This window comes from Sciurus vulgaris (genome assembly GCF_902686455.1).
Source record: "Sciurus vulgaris genome assembly, chromosome: 1".
In the NCBI taxonomy this organism is placed as follows: Eukaryota; Metazoa; Chordata; class Mammalia; order Rodentia; family Sciuridae; genus Sciurus; species Sciurus vulgaris.
In genome coordinates this window covers 191,429,989-191,444,462 of record NC_136461.1, presented here as the reverse complement: position 1 = coordinate 191,444,462, position 14,474 = coordinate 191,429,989, and the positions used below count along the sequence as shown (strand labels likewise).

The following is a 14,474-nucleotide window of genomic DNA, read 5'->3' as shown; positions in this document are numbered from 1 at the left end:
CTCTTAACATAGAGAGAAATAGTTTTTCCATCCATCTAATGCAGCAAAGGAAAAAGCAAAACAAAACATGTAAGTCAAATTTCCATCTTAAAGTATCCTGACATTCAGGTGTAGCCACAGACCTGAATATACAAAGCCTATTCTTACTTCAATAGTAGCCATAATTGTCCCATCTAATATCCACTATGGTTGGTGACAAAAATAATATGTTTTGCAGTACCTAAGTACTTAGTAGTGAGTACAGATATTAAGTTGGTCAAGCTGAGGTGACATGACCCTTTGACCTGAGAGTAAGCCAGTCATCTCGGTTCAGCAAAAGAGGGGGAGCTGACTCAACAAGGAAGGGGGACTTATAACAGAATCAGATGCTAAACAAAGAGCCCTGTTTCCAAAAGTTAAAAAGCACATACAGGCTATCATCAGTTGATTTCCAGAGAAGCTAAATCTCACCAGCACGTAGAACTAATCTGAGCTGTTGGCAAAACTGTAGGTACAATGACAAGGACAGAGAAAGTCACTGGGTTAATAAGCACAAACCTGGCTTCCCTCGAGCTGCAGAGCTGGCATACTCTCTGGTAAGATTTGCATTAGCAAATCCTTTTACATTGATTTCAAGCGATCTTTGTTTTAAAGATTTAAAAAATTATTTCATAGATTTTATTTTTTAGGGCAGTTACAGTTTCTCAGCACAGGGTTCCTGCCTACCCTCTCCCAATAATATACCATATCTTTTTATCTCTTTTCTTATTATTTAAAAAGAAATAATTGATTACTGCCAAATTTTTCACTTGGAAAGTTAGTAGTCACTCTGGGTTTGGATTTTAGAGGAAGATATTGGAGAATGAGCTACTATTTGGACTCAATTGTGGTCTAATATTTGAGTCACCTGGGTCCCTGCAGCAATTAATAGGTCTATAGTACAGCATTATAACTTCTAGAGGTCATCCTGGTAATTCTAGATCTGCTAATACTCAGTACTAAGGAGATGGAACCATGTCCAACATTAATCTTCACATTAGAGAAGATTAGACAAAGTTAAAGGTCAAAGTTCACCCTGCTTTATTTCATCAAATCTGGGTTTTTTTTCTTGTCAGCTTAGAGATCAATGAGGTTAACATGTCTAAAAACAGAAGTTGGATGGGAATAGGAAAAACGGTAGAATGAATCAGATGTAACTTTCCTTTGCTCATATATGAATACATAACCAGTGTAACTCCATGTTATGTGTAACCACAGGAATGGGATCCTAATTGGAATGGGTTGTATTCCATGTATGTATAATAAATCGAAATATACTTCATTGTCATGTATATCTAAAAACAACAAATAAAAGGAAACAAGTTAAAGTATCAACCTATTCCTATCTATTGTGATTTGGAGTGAGGCATTTCCCCCACAAAGCTCCTGGGTTAATGCAGGAATATTCAGAGGTAAAATGACTGGATTATGACCAAACTCGCTGTGCCGAACTGCAGCTATGGAACAGGCACCTCTGGACCTGGAGAGGCAGCCGAAGTCTGCGGCCTTGGAGCGGCTGGGTGGTCCCAACACTGGGCTGGAGGCTGGGGTCGGTGAGGAAGCCAAGGGGCCCGGGAAGTGGGCTCCGGAGCTGACACAATGACAGAAAATAGTATTGGATTGAAGAAGATAGAAATCAGTGTTTCAGAGGCCGAAAAGAGAACTGGAGAAATGCCATGAAAGTGCAAGAAACATTCTGCTTACCTCATTGAAACAGGTCAGTTGAACATGCTGATGGTCAGTGTCCTAACAGACTCACTGTGGAGGAGATACAGTGAGTTTGAGTTGTTGAGAAACTACCTTCTAGTTTACTATCCACAAATTGTTGTACCACCTCTACCAGAAAAACAGGCAGAATTTGTTTGGCATAATCTCTCTGCTGACAACGTGGACCTGGATTTTGTGGAAAGAGATGGATTGGTTTAGAAAACTTTCTCTTAAGAGTTGCTTCACATCCTATCCTTTGTAGAGACAAAACATCTTCTATTTGTTTTTAACACAGGAAGGTAACTAGAAGGAAACTGTGAATGAAACTGGATTTCAGTTGAAGGCAGATTCCAGGTTAAAAGTGCTTAATGCAACATTCAGAGTGAAAAACTCAGACAAGAGATTTACTAAACTGAAACACTACAGTGATGAACTACAGTCCATCATCTCACATCTTCTTCAAGTCAGAGCTAGAGGAGAGCAGATCGACTCGATGGTGTATATAAAGTACCTGGGAACTATGGGCAAGTTTTCAGTGAATGGAGTGCCATAGAAAAGAAATGGGCGGTGGGCTGCAGAGTGCTGATCATCATAGGGACGTGTATGCATATTCTATTGATGATATTTTGGAAGATGAAGGCCATTATGCAGATCAGTTAAAGGAGTATCTTTTTTATGTAGAAGCACTTTGGGCTGTGGGCAGGAAACATGAACTTATGCAGTATGACTTGGAAATGGCCGCTCAGGACCTCGCATCCAAGAAGCAGCAGTGTGAAGAACTTGCAATGGGACCGTGAGGACACTCTCTTTGAAGGGAATGACTACCAAGTTCTTTGGTCAAGAAACTCCAGAACAAAAAGAACCCAGAACCGAGGTGTTAGAAGAACAAATAAATGAAGGCGAACAACAGCTAAAGTCTAAAAATTTGGAAGGCAGAGAATTTGTGAAAAATGCATGGGTTGATACTGAACAATTCAAAGAACAAAAGAACTGTGACCTAAATGAGACACTCGTAAGTTATGCTGTCATGCAGATCAGCATGTGCAAAAAGGGAATTCAAGTTTGGACCAATGCTAAGGAATGCTTTAGCAAGATGTAGTCCTGTGAAATGACTTTTCCTTCAAAGTGCCCCAAAACAAAAGCACAAGTAAATAAAAGAAATTTTAAGTTGCTACCCTGTATACTTAAAAATATGTAATAAGTTGAGTCAATTTATTTTTATTTAACCTGATTATAGTTGTGTTCCTATAGCACAAAAAGGATGTATCTTAATCAAGATTAAATATTATAATTTGAGGTTTGGGGGACTGGTGCTAATTCCACAAATGTTAATTTAATAATATATACCAACTGGTTGTTCATCAGGCTTCTGAACCAATGACAATGTCAAGATGTTAGTTAATTTATAGATGCTCCTTTCAATGCCAACTCTTTCAGATCTGTTCATGCAGGTAGGTCTTTTCCTAAGATTGAATTCCTATATTTACTTGGTAAGACCCACTAATCTGTCATAAGGGGGTATATTCTCTTGCCTTATAGTTGAACTGTTCAGTTTGACAAAGCTCAGCAGAAATTTATTGTGAAATCTAAGAATTTCTTCCACATTCATTGATGCCCCTATAACAGCTCATACACTAGAAAATGCTTTCAGCTTGTGTTTTACCAGAATTCTGATACTGGTCAGAAATTTTATACTGCCAACAAATAAGTCTCAACTTCTCAGATACAGAATGGAATAAATTCTTTTCGGAATTGCTATATTGAAAGTTTTAATTGAGTAGTATTATTCTCAACAATTCTTAACCTCAGTGATGAGCCTAATTTACTTTGCTTGGCTCTCTGCTCATGGCATTTCAGGGTACAAAATGTAGCATTTCCATGTATAAGATAAATGTGGTGAACACATGAGCTCATACCTTTATCATTAATAGCCTTCACTTATATTACTTGGTTATAATTTTTGTAAAAATAAATTATATTTTATGTGTATTTTGTGGTATATGTTCAGAAGACAAGCACCCTCATTTTCCTAGCTTTGCAGAATCTTAAATGTGTACTCATTATTTCTAACGATGTTTTAAAAAAATCCCCAGTACTGTTTAACATTTGATTTTTTTACATGTTTAAAATGTTGCTGGATTTTTGTGCTGTTTGCCAAACTTATATAATAAATAAATGAAGTATTAAAAAATGATTGGATTATGAGAGCTATAACCAGATCAGACCATCCTAATTTGAATGGACTAAGTGGGTGGTAACCCTCGGCAGGGGGACATGGCTGGAGGCAGTGGGTCACTGAGAACATGCCCAGAAAGGGTTCACTTTTCCCTTGGTTCCTTTTCCCTTCTCTCTCTGCTTCCAGGCCACAGTGAGAGGAGTACCTTTCCTCTCCACACCTTTCCACCATGATATTCTACCTCACCATGGCCCCAAAACATGGAGTCGGTCAACCATGGACTAAACCTCTGAAACTATAAGCCCAAAATGAACTTTTCTTCCTTTAAGTTGTTCTTGTCAGATATTTTGGTCACAACAATAAAAAGCTGACTAAGACATCATCCCTAGGACTGTAGACATTAGGCCAAGTCCTCTGTGGTGCCCTAGCCATAATCATAGCATACTAATCCTAAGTCATATCTTTGACTCCAAGAAATAGCTAGTCTTTTACTCTCAATCCTCAAATCTAATTTCTTCAAATAGAGTTTCAATTTTCTATTTTATTCTGAAATTTTTCTGCCTGAATGAAGAGATAACTTCAGTTTTATCTATTCTCTTTTGAACCTTAAAACCATGGATAAACTGGTTATTGTCTGATGTCTGCCTCTTTACAGTTACCCATTTACAAATAGAGACAGTGGTTGAAGAAAATGGAAAGAAGACCATCTAATGCTCTCCATGTCTCCATTGGTGTCTAAAATTTTCTGGAGTTCAAAAATATTTTATGAATAATACCAAAGGTGCCATTTAAAGTGAACTTTTGTTTTATTGCTCTGAGTTTTATAAATACCCCCCCTTTAATACACATACACACACATTTATATCTATTATATGTATATGAATCTTATTTTCCTCATAGGAATATTAAGTTATTTAAGTACCAAGAGCAATTTTTTTTTTTTTTTTTTGCTTTATTCTGCCCCATGTGCAAGAGTTGACCACAGCTGTGACTTCTCCCTCATACCAAGCACAGCAAATTGAGGACCAGGGTTTTTCCCTATTTCCAGAGTAGGTAGTCTTTCCTTTGGATTTTTTTACCAACCAAAGGTAGAAATTACCTTCCATTCACCTCAACTGTTTCCTTTCTCCTCCAAAATGTTGAAAGGTAGTATATTTCATCCTAATCAATTAAATTGAATTTAATTTAAGAAAAAAATGAACATCTTTCAATTATAATTCTGCAGTGAATTCAGACCTGTGAAAACACTTGGAAACCAATACCCTTCCTCATAAATTATCAGATGAATTGGATAAAAAAAAAAACTCATCATTTTGTTCTCATAACAATCTGAGAATATTGCATGATAACACTTGCTTGTAAATTTCTTAGAACAAAACATTTAGACAGTATTCTCCTTGTTAAGATTCCATAAATAACACATCTTCCTCTCTAGTGCTACCTCATCCATAAACAGAATCAAATTTTGTATGTGCAGTGGAGTGGAAGATCATGAATTTTCCTGGTTTTCTTCAAAGATTGTATTGTGGATAAAATTATACTTTAAACTGGTGCTTGTTCAATACATTCTTATTCCAATCACTGTTAAAAAATGTGGGGTCCTTGATTTTTCCTAACAACATCTATTCAAATACAGTAATTGTCACACTCATGAAACTGTTTCAAAAATAAAATTAACAAGTTAGCATTTGAGTCATAAACTCATTTTTAAAGAAACTGTATCTTTTGCCAAGTTTTGGCATAACCAAAACTTGACTCAGGTCTTCCATTGCCCCTCATATCACGTCCATCAATATCATCTACAAAATCAGATAGAGTTGTTTCACTTTGACTAAAATTAGTGCCAAGATATTTCCATTACATTGGATATGGATTTAAAAGTTGGGTATCAGACAAGTCCTAACACACAATCTACTTACCTATGTTCAACTCCCTCATCTGGATTTCTTTCATGCCCTGTGTAGGCAGCAGGTTTGGAGGACACCCTCTTCAGTTTCCTACCTGGAGATACCAAGACACTGTGCCAATATTCTCCTGCTGCCAACCCCATCTTCAGCTTTCCCTCAGCCTGAAGCTCCTTTTAGTCTCCACTGGGCTGGAGGAAAAGGAAGGAAAGAGGAGGGAGGACAGAGTCAAGGAAGGAAAGAAGAGAAAATCTCTTTGCCCTTCCATGCTCATCTAGTATCACATTAGGAGTGACATTCCTTGACCTTGTCTGTTTAGATCTGACTTTTTTTCTTAACACTAAGCATCTGCCATAGCCATAGTCGCCTTAAGAGAAGGGAGTAACAGGTAAGATGGGAAAATGTTTAACTAGTCCTGTGTGGAACGCAGAGGGATATTTTCCACTAACACCTCATATATCAGCAATCTCCTAATTCACAGTTACCAACTACTTTTCTGCATTGATTTAATTTTCATACTTTGATATTCTGAGGTCTAAGATAACTTGTAAGAGCTTGTGGGGTCTGGAGAAAATTCAGAGCCTTAGGAGACCAGGTGTCTTACTAGCTATGTAAATAGATACAAGCATGTTAGTCTTTCTTACTGATGGTTTGTTCATTGTTATAAAAATTCAGTGAAGTTATCTTAAGCCTAATGATCATGTATACACAAATAGTCATTTTGTTGGTTTTTCTTTTCATATTTTGAGCCTAATTAAAATGCTAAATTTGTAATCTAAGTATTCAATACAATTGACCATTTAAGAACATTTATTTGAGGCAGTTATAAAATTCTTAGATTCACAGTCACTGACTAGAAGTCAGCAAAGCTATGGGGAAACTGGTTTTTCATTTAAAGACACTTTACCACTGAGAAGTAAAAATATATGTGAGGTATATATACATACATATATATATAGATGTATATATGTGTGTGTGCATTTATATATACATACGTGTGTGTGTGTGTGTGTGTGTTTACCAAAATGGTAAAACTTCTAAAAATTTATCTTAGAAAAATAATTGTACCAAGATGTATATGTAAGTAATTTTATTGTAGCACTAATATAGGTACTAGGACTACAGGGAATTGCCTAAATAATTGAATGTTTATACAGAGGCTATATATATATATATACAACAATGTAGTTCACATTATTGGCTGAAAATATATGTACCATAGTGTGTCTATACATATACACATAAACACACTTGTAGCTATGTGTACACACCTGTACAAGCAGGTTGGACTATGCACTATCATCTGTGGAAGACATTATACAGTAGGATTATAGATACTTCATGAATATTTTATACACTATTGAATATTTCATAGTGTGTTTTGTTTTGAATTTCCTAGAAGCAACGTCTAACATAGGATTCTTGTGCAAATACTTCATAGAAGGTGAGGTCTTCGAAAGAACTGGAAAGCAAGAGGGAAGCAGTTTAGGAAGGGGAAGAAGCCAGAAATGCTTAGCTTAGCTTTAGCCTCATTCTGTGGTGAGCTTTGGAGCATGAAAAGCAACTGAGGAAGACCTACCTTAATGTGAGGGGGACTATGGCTTGTAGACCCACAGTCTTTGACTGTGAGCCACTTTCAGGTAAGGTGGCTGCAATGGCTGAGGTCATTTCTCTGGAGGAGAACACAACTGTGAGCTACTCCTGAGAGCAGGGGGATAAGTGTACCAGCCTGACTAGGAGATCTGGGTGGGACACCTGCAATATCTTCTAACATATATACTTTGTGCTATTGGGACCACTTGCTTCTCATATTAAATTCCCTCCATCCAGCAGTTTCTTCAAAATTCTGATTGGCCACAAGAACACATTAGTTGGAACTGCATGCTATACTCCTTCAGTTGATTCCAAGATCCTAACTGATACCCATCACCTCCCTCATCCATCATTCACAGTAGATCTTCCTCTTCCTCTGATAGGACTGTTGTTCTGGTGTCTTACCTGTGATCTGACATGTTTCCAAAAAGTCAGATCGCCTGGTTAATATGCTTATTAGGTCAAAGTCATTTCCCTTCTTCACAGTTGAGAGGACCATCAGAGCACTTGCTAATGCCTTTGGGGTTCATCTGACAGCCAAATATATTCCTGCCTACTCCTCATTATGTACTTTTACAAAACAATCAGAGTCAATAGTCAGGTCCTTTTGGTGACTCCATTATTTAACTACTGTCCTGCTGGCATAAAAATCCTAGAGTGACCTTTGGCAGTCTTAGCTTTAAGTTTAGAGGGCTGTTCCACTGGCAGAAGTGCCTGCTCTGTGAAATCCACAGACCCTAAAGTTGCTCAGACAGAAGCACAGATTACTTTAATGGACATTGGAAATGACAGTGAGTGAGATCACTCCTGCTTACCTCTCAGTTCTGCTCCCATGTCTACTATCCATCAAAACCACGTTACAGACATGACTTTAAGATGTCTACCAAAAGTAAAACATTATCTCTAAACTGGCAGCTCAGTTACCACTTCAAGAGTTTTTCATCATTCTGTGATCCAGCAATAACTAGATTGTGTTTTAATGTGGTAGGACTAGTGAAATCATGACTATGTATCCATTGGCACACCAACTTTTCCATATAGTCATCCTTGGTCTGAGGCAATGTCAACCATTGCTTGGAATCCACCTGGGGTATGGAGATGGGGGTAACATCCTGAGCAGGCTATGAGCCATTAGCAACCAGCACTCACAGCAGTTGGAGGAGAGGTGCAACAGCACAATCAAAGGAATCTAGGCAGAAACCAAGAATGTTTACTACAAGGTAAGTGACTTCTATAACCAGTCAAACAGCAATAAAGCTATAAGAGAGATTTGATGTCCAGCTATATCCTTTAAGTGTTATGCTTACCTATAACTTAAATTGAAATACTACATGAATTTAAATATTTATCTTTCTTTATCTTTCATTTCAGGGAATCAATAGTATTTAAAATTGACATGAGAAATTTTAAGCAGATTATTTGGAAAATTTTAAATAAGACCTCAAAAATTAATAGTTAGGAATGGGAATGACAAATTTCATACATTTTAGTGAGTTTAAAAAATGTGCACATTGAAAGTGAACAAAGGACAATCATTTTCCTTGGAAATATCAAACTAAGTGGGAGTTAAACACAATGGAGCTTTCATGAAGAACACTCCAGAAATAGAAAAAACAAACTTCAGTTTCAGTGTTTAAAGATCATATTGCAGTCAGCAAGATAAGCATTTTATTATGTTTTTAAAAATCTTATCTTCGTCTTTCACTGTGATTTCCTCTTTAATATGTCAAGTACCTGCCTGGGATATGAATGAATCAACAGGTCTCTCGTCAGTTGCTCCACAGTAGGTCACAGAAACAAGCTAAGTCTTGTTTGCCAATGTCCTTACTTATTCAATTATAGTAAAATTAACTTGTCCTTCTTCAAAGAAGTTCTTTAGTTTATGAGGAATACAAGAGGAGCTATTCAATGTTAGAAGAGAGAGACATCCATGTTTATTTTCTCTGTTCTGTTTTCTTGTGTTTTCCCTTGATAGTTTTCATAAGTTGGCTTTGGAGCTTTCAAAGCTACAATGAATCATGAGTTATAGGTCTGCTTTCTCCTCCTTTATTTAGTTCATGCATTCATTTGACTGACAGTGCTGGACATCATATGTGTAGAGCTACATCAATGTACAAAACAGACATGGCTCCTATATTAGTAGAGCTAACAGTTCAGTGTGTGCAACTTGGTTTGTGACTGTTCCCGATGTAAGAATAGTGGAATATTTTAAATTAACTGTGACCATTGTTTTGCATAGATCAGTACTGTGGATACATCATCCGATGATATTGAGAGCATGAAAATAACTGTGTTTCTAACTCTAAGAAACTCTATGGTAAAGTCCTGGAAGGTCAAGCTGAAAGAAACTCAGAACTGAATGGATATTTTTTCTATCTAAAAATAATAAATCATTATTTACAGCTTAATCCATATAATCTCACATTGATTTTTCCACAATTATATACCATTTTTAAATACAACTAATGTTTTCTAAATATTACACGAAATTTCTTAAAATAGCTTTTGTTTTGTAGCACTGTTTCAGATTGGTGCAATCGATTGAGGAGGTAGCACAGAGATACCCTATATCCTATTCTCTTTTATCTTGTACTATCTGGTATGTGTTGTAACAATTAATGAACCAATATTAACACATTATTATTAACTAAAGTTCATAGTTTTTCATATTTACTTAGTTTTTACCTTTTAGATTTTTACATTCTTCTATTCCAGGATCCCTCCAGAATACCCCATTGAATTCAGTTTTCATGTCTCCTTAGACTCCTCTTGGCTGAGATGGTTTCTCAGACTCTCTTGGTATTTCATGACTTTGATACTCTAAGGAGTACTAGTCAGTACTGAACAACATCCCTCTAATGGAATAGGCCTGATAGTTTTCTCATAGGGAGGCTGGGATTCTCAGCTTCAGGGATGAAGAGGACAGAGATAAAGGGCCACTTTCATCAGATCAAGTCAGTGACACATGCTATAACATGACATGGCAGCTGATGCTGACCCTGATCATCTGGCTGGGGTAGTGTTTGTCATATTTTCCTCACTATAAAGTTGCTCTCCATACTGTCCTTCTTGGAGGGAAATCACTAGGCACAGCCCAGATTGAAGGAGTCAGAAATCACTGTGCCCTCGTGAGGGTGGAGTAGCTACATAAGTTATTTGGAATTCTTCTATACAAGAGACTGATTTATTCTTCTCATTTATTTATTAATTCAATCATTTATTTATATCATTATGAGCTTCAGATATTTATTTTATTTTGGGCTTACAAACCAATATACAACCTAGTATAATTCAAATAAATGCTCTTTCCCCTTGAATTGTTCCAACTTTGGCCATTAAAATTTCTTAAGTTTAGTTGACTCGTGCTTATTTTAGTTTTACTTTTTAAGTTAGCATGTAATTGTTATTGATATTAATTATATCTTTGTTATATTAATCACAAGAAAACCATTTTAGAAAGTGCACTTCAGTAGTTTTTAGTATGTTCTCTATATTGTACAATAACAACATCTAATTCCAGAACATTTCCATCACTCCTATAAAGAAATTCCATGCTTATTAACATTCCAGTTGTTCTTCTCCCAGGCCCTGGCAATCACTAATCTACTTTATGTCTATGGATTTGCCTGTTCTAGATATTTCATAAAAATGGAAACCTTTTGTGTCTAACCTCTTTCATTTAGTATAATATCTTCCAGTTTCATCCATGTTGTAGAATGTATCAGTATGTTATTCTTTTATGGCTCAATAATATTCTATTGAATGTGTGCACCATATTTTGTTCATTTGCTCTGGCCCTAATGGTCATAAAGTTTCCCACTTTGGGGCTATTATGAATTATGTAGCTATACAGGCATTTATATGCAGGGGATTTTTAGCATGTTTTCAATTCTCTTGGATATGTAGCTAGGAGAGGAATGTCTGGTAATTTTATATTTAATATTCAAGGAAGTAGCATGCAATTTTCAGTCTATTAAGTAGTCATCATTCAGGGGTTGGGGATGCACTTCAGAGGTAGAAAGAATGTCTGTAACATGCAAGACCCTGTGTTCGATCCCCAAGTACTGAAAAAAATTAATACTGTTTGTTTAGTTTTTTGCATTGTTAATCTTAACAAACAGAATTTTAGATGGTTCATAGTAAAAGTAAGTACAATAAAATTGCTATCTTAAAACTTTAAAATAAAAATAAGAGTAATGTATATAGTATGCACATAGTGGTTTTGTATATTTTGTGGACTTTTTTGTGGGCCTTTTTAGAAGCAACTGAAAGCCATGAATCTAGCTTAAGAGACTCTGATATTCAAAAAAGAAGAGACCTTTTTATTTCAAACAAAAGAAGACAGGAATTTGAGAATTTAGTGTCACATATAGTTTGGAAGATTTCAGCAGCCAGAGTTGCTCCAACTATAGACAGGGGACTCCAGTCTTCCAGCTCCTCATTTCACAACTGTCATCCAACTGTAACTTTGCACTATGACATACGATAGCAGAAAATAGAAATAAACAAGAGTAACTAAAAGCTGACTCAAGGAAATCTCTGTTCATAAAAGTACATGGGTCAAACCAGTCTTAGAGACATAAAGTCAACGGGCACAACCTGCCAGGTGCCAGCCTGCCTCACACTGCTAGGACTAGCTTACCCAGACCATATGGAGTGCCCCATGCAACTTCCCAGGATAAAGCCTAAATCTACCTGCTCACAGCTCCAGAGACAGGAAGTTCTTCTTTCCCTTGGTACCTGGACAAATTTGGTTCTCATTACTGGATTCACCTCTTCCCTTCAGAATACACACAATGATCAAGACAGGACAGTCTCAGTTGTCAACAGTTTATTTCCCCTCGGTCTTATTTAATGTTAATGTCATTACATGGAAACACTGACACTCAGTGGTTTGATGAACCTGGTGTGAACAAGTCAACTATGCATATCAGTGTCCAACTCTTCATTCAACGACATCATGTTGTGTTTGACCTTAGCCACAGTGGGTAACTATACCACAAGAATTGAAAAAATATTAAAAAAGAGCTAAGTGATCATCTTTTACCAGTATACCACAACTGACACTGCAGTCCCTAGCTTCATCACATCAAATCATAGGCAATTAACCCCTTTCCACAATGCTTCATGAAACATTGTGCCTAAGTATTTCAGTATATTGCCTCCATTTCACAGGTAAGAAAAGCAAGATTTAGAGATACGAAATATCCAAAGTTGCACATCTATAAAGAAGCAGATATGGAGCTCAAAACAGAACCTTTTGACCCCCAAATCTACAGATAATATGTGTGCAATGGCAATCTTAAAGCACTGCATCTATATATATAAACTTATGCATTTGTATTTTACACTGGTGCTGAAACACTACCAAAAAGTGATATAGAAAGAGAATTTCTTTCATGATAACTGCTAAGCTAAGCCAACTCTACTTGTGTTTCAAAGTGATTCAGAAAAAAAAAAAATTCTTTGCAAATCCATTTTTACTTTCTATCCCTCACCATCGGAGCTATGTAGAGACATCTAAATTTTCTCATTTCATATGAATTTCTTCTTTTCCCCTCCTCCTATTCATAATCCCCCTTTGTACCACTCTTCTAATCTGTCTTTTATTCTAGGATCATTTTCAGTGTTGATGTGTCTTGGTCACTGAACTCAGTGCTAGTCACCTTGCTGGCTTCTGGTTCCTAGAAGAGCATGCTTCACAGAACCCTCCTCAAGCACCACTTGTGGCATGAAAATAGAGTACCTCAGGTCTTAACCAAAGAGAGCCAATACTTGTTCTTTTATTGTAGCAGTCCCTTTCCCCTTGTCAGAATGAGAATCCACTGCATCCATTCAGCACTCACTTGTTTTCTAAAGCCCTTATTCCATGCAGATTGTGGCACTGAGTCACAGGCAGAGCAGACATCCTGTTTAAGACACGGGGCCTCTTGTGGGTCTACTGCAGATCACCTGTTGCAACATGACCCTGACCTTATACTTCCCTAAGGAGGGTTACACAGTTAAAACTTCTCTGAACACTGAAGGGGAGTTACCCAACATGGACTACAGTTTGTATTATGAAAATATTTTGTTTTATCTCCCTTAAGACTATGTACTATCTTGTGAGTTAAAAACCATACAAGGTCTGAAGAGGCTTTACAACTCTTTTTTTTTTTTTTAATTGTAAACAAATGGGATACATGTTTCTCTGTTTGTACATGGTGTAAAGGCATACCATTTGTGTATTCATAAATTTACATAGGGTAATGTTGTTTGATTCATTCTGTTTTTTTCCCCTTCCCCCTACCCCTCCCACCCCTCTTTTCCCTCTATACAGTCCTTCCTTCCTTCATTCTTGCCGCCTACAACTCTTAATATATATGGTTTAGTATATTCTAAGTCTGTGCAGTAAAATCACAGAAACTATATTTGTCACTAACCTTAGTAGTCAATGACCTCATCCCTGAAGATCCCCAAAGCTCTAAACATTACATTCCGTCCTCCAACCCTCTTCACCTCTGAATACGCTGTGTGTTGCAGGATTTTGTTTTTAGAACATTTAGTATTGGAGGTATAAGTTTCTCTCCAAAAGTGCTCAGTACATCATTAATCTGAACCTGTGGATACTTGTCATAAAGGACAAAATTGTTTTCTTTTTGACTTCAGCCTGTTAATCTTACCTAGAGGCCTTTTTGCCAAAGCACATCATTTTTCTCCCATCTCAACTTGTACAGAGATTTTGCTACTATTAGAACTTTTCCTTTTCATAGTCCTTACTCATAAATCATCTACTTAGGTTCACAATCATTTAATTTTCCTCTTCAGTCAACTCTATAGGCAGTATAAATCAGATTATTACATTATATATTTGCATAATTTTCCCAAAGCAAATCAAAGAATTTCTCACAAACCATTCTCAGTTTCTGATATAAAATATGAGGGCTATATTTAGGCATGGAAAAAACAGAGCCACAGAGCATTTCTAGCAGGGGTGGGTTTGAACCTGGTATTAGGTATGACTATACAAACAACACTGGTGAAATTTCAGAATGTCAGGTCACTAGACATGTTTTTCTAGGAAACAAGGAATGCTC

General features: G+C 36.7%; 1 pseudogene across 1 annotated transcript; it reads left to right on the top strand.

Moving 5' to 3' along the window:
- Positions 1 to 1,477: 1,477 nt before the first annotated feature.
- LOC306670685 (sorting nexin-4-like) lies at positions 1,478 to 3,647 on the top strand (annotated as a pseudogene). Its single transcript has one exon. The product of its transcript is annotated as a sorting nexin-4-like (transcript).
- Positions 3,648 to 14,474: the final 10,827 nt, after the last annotated feature.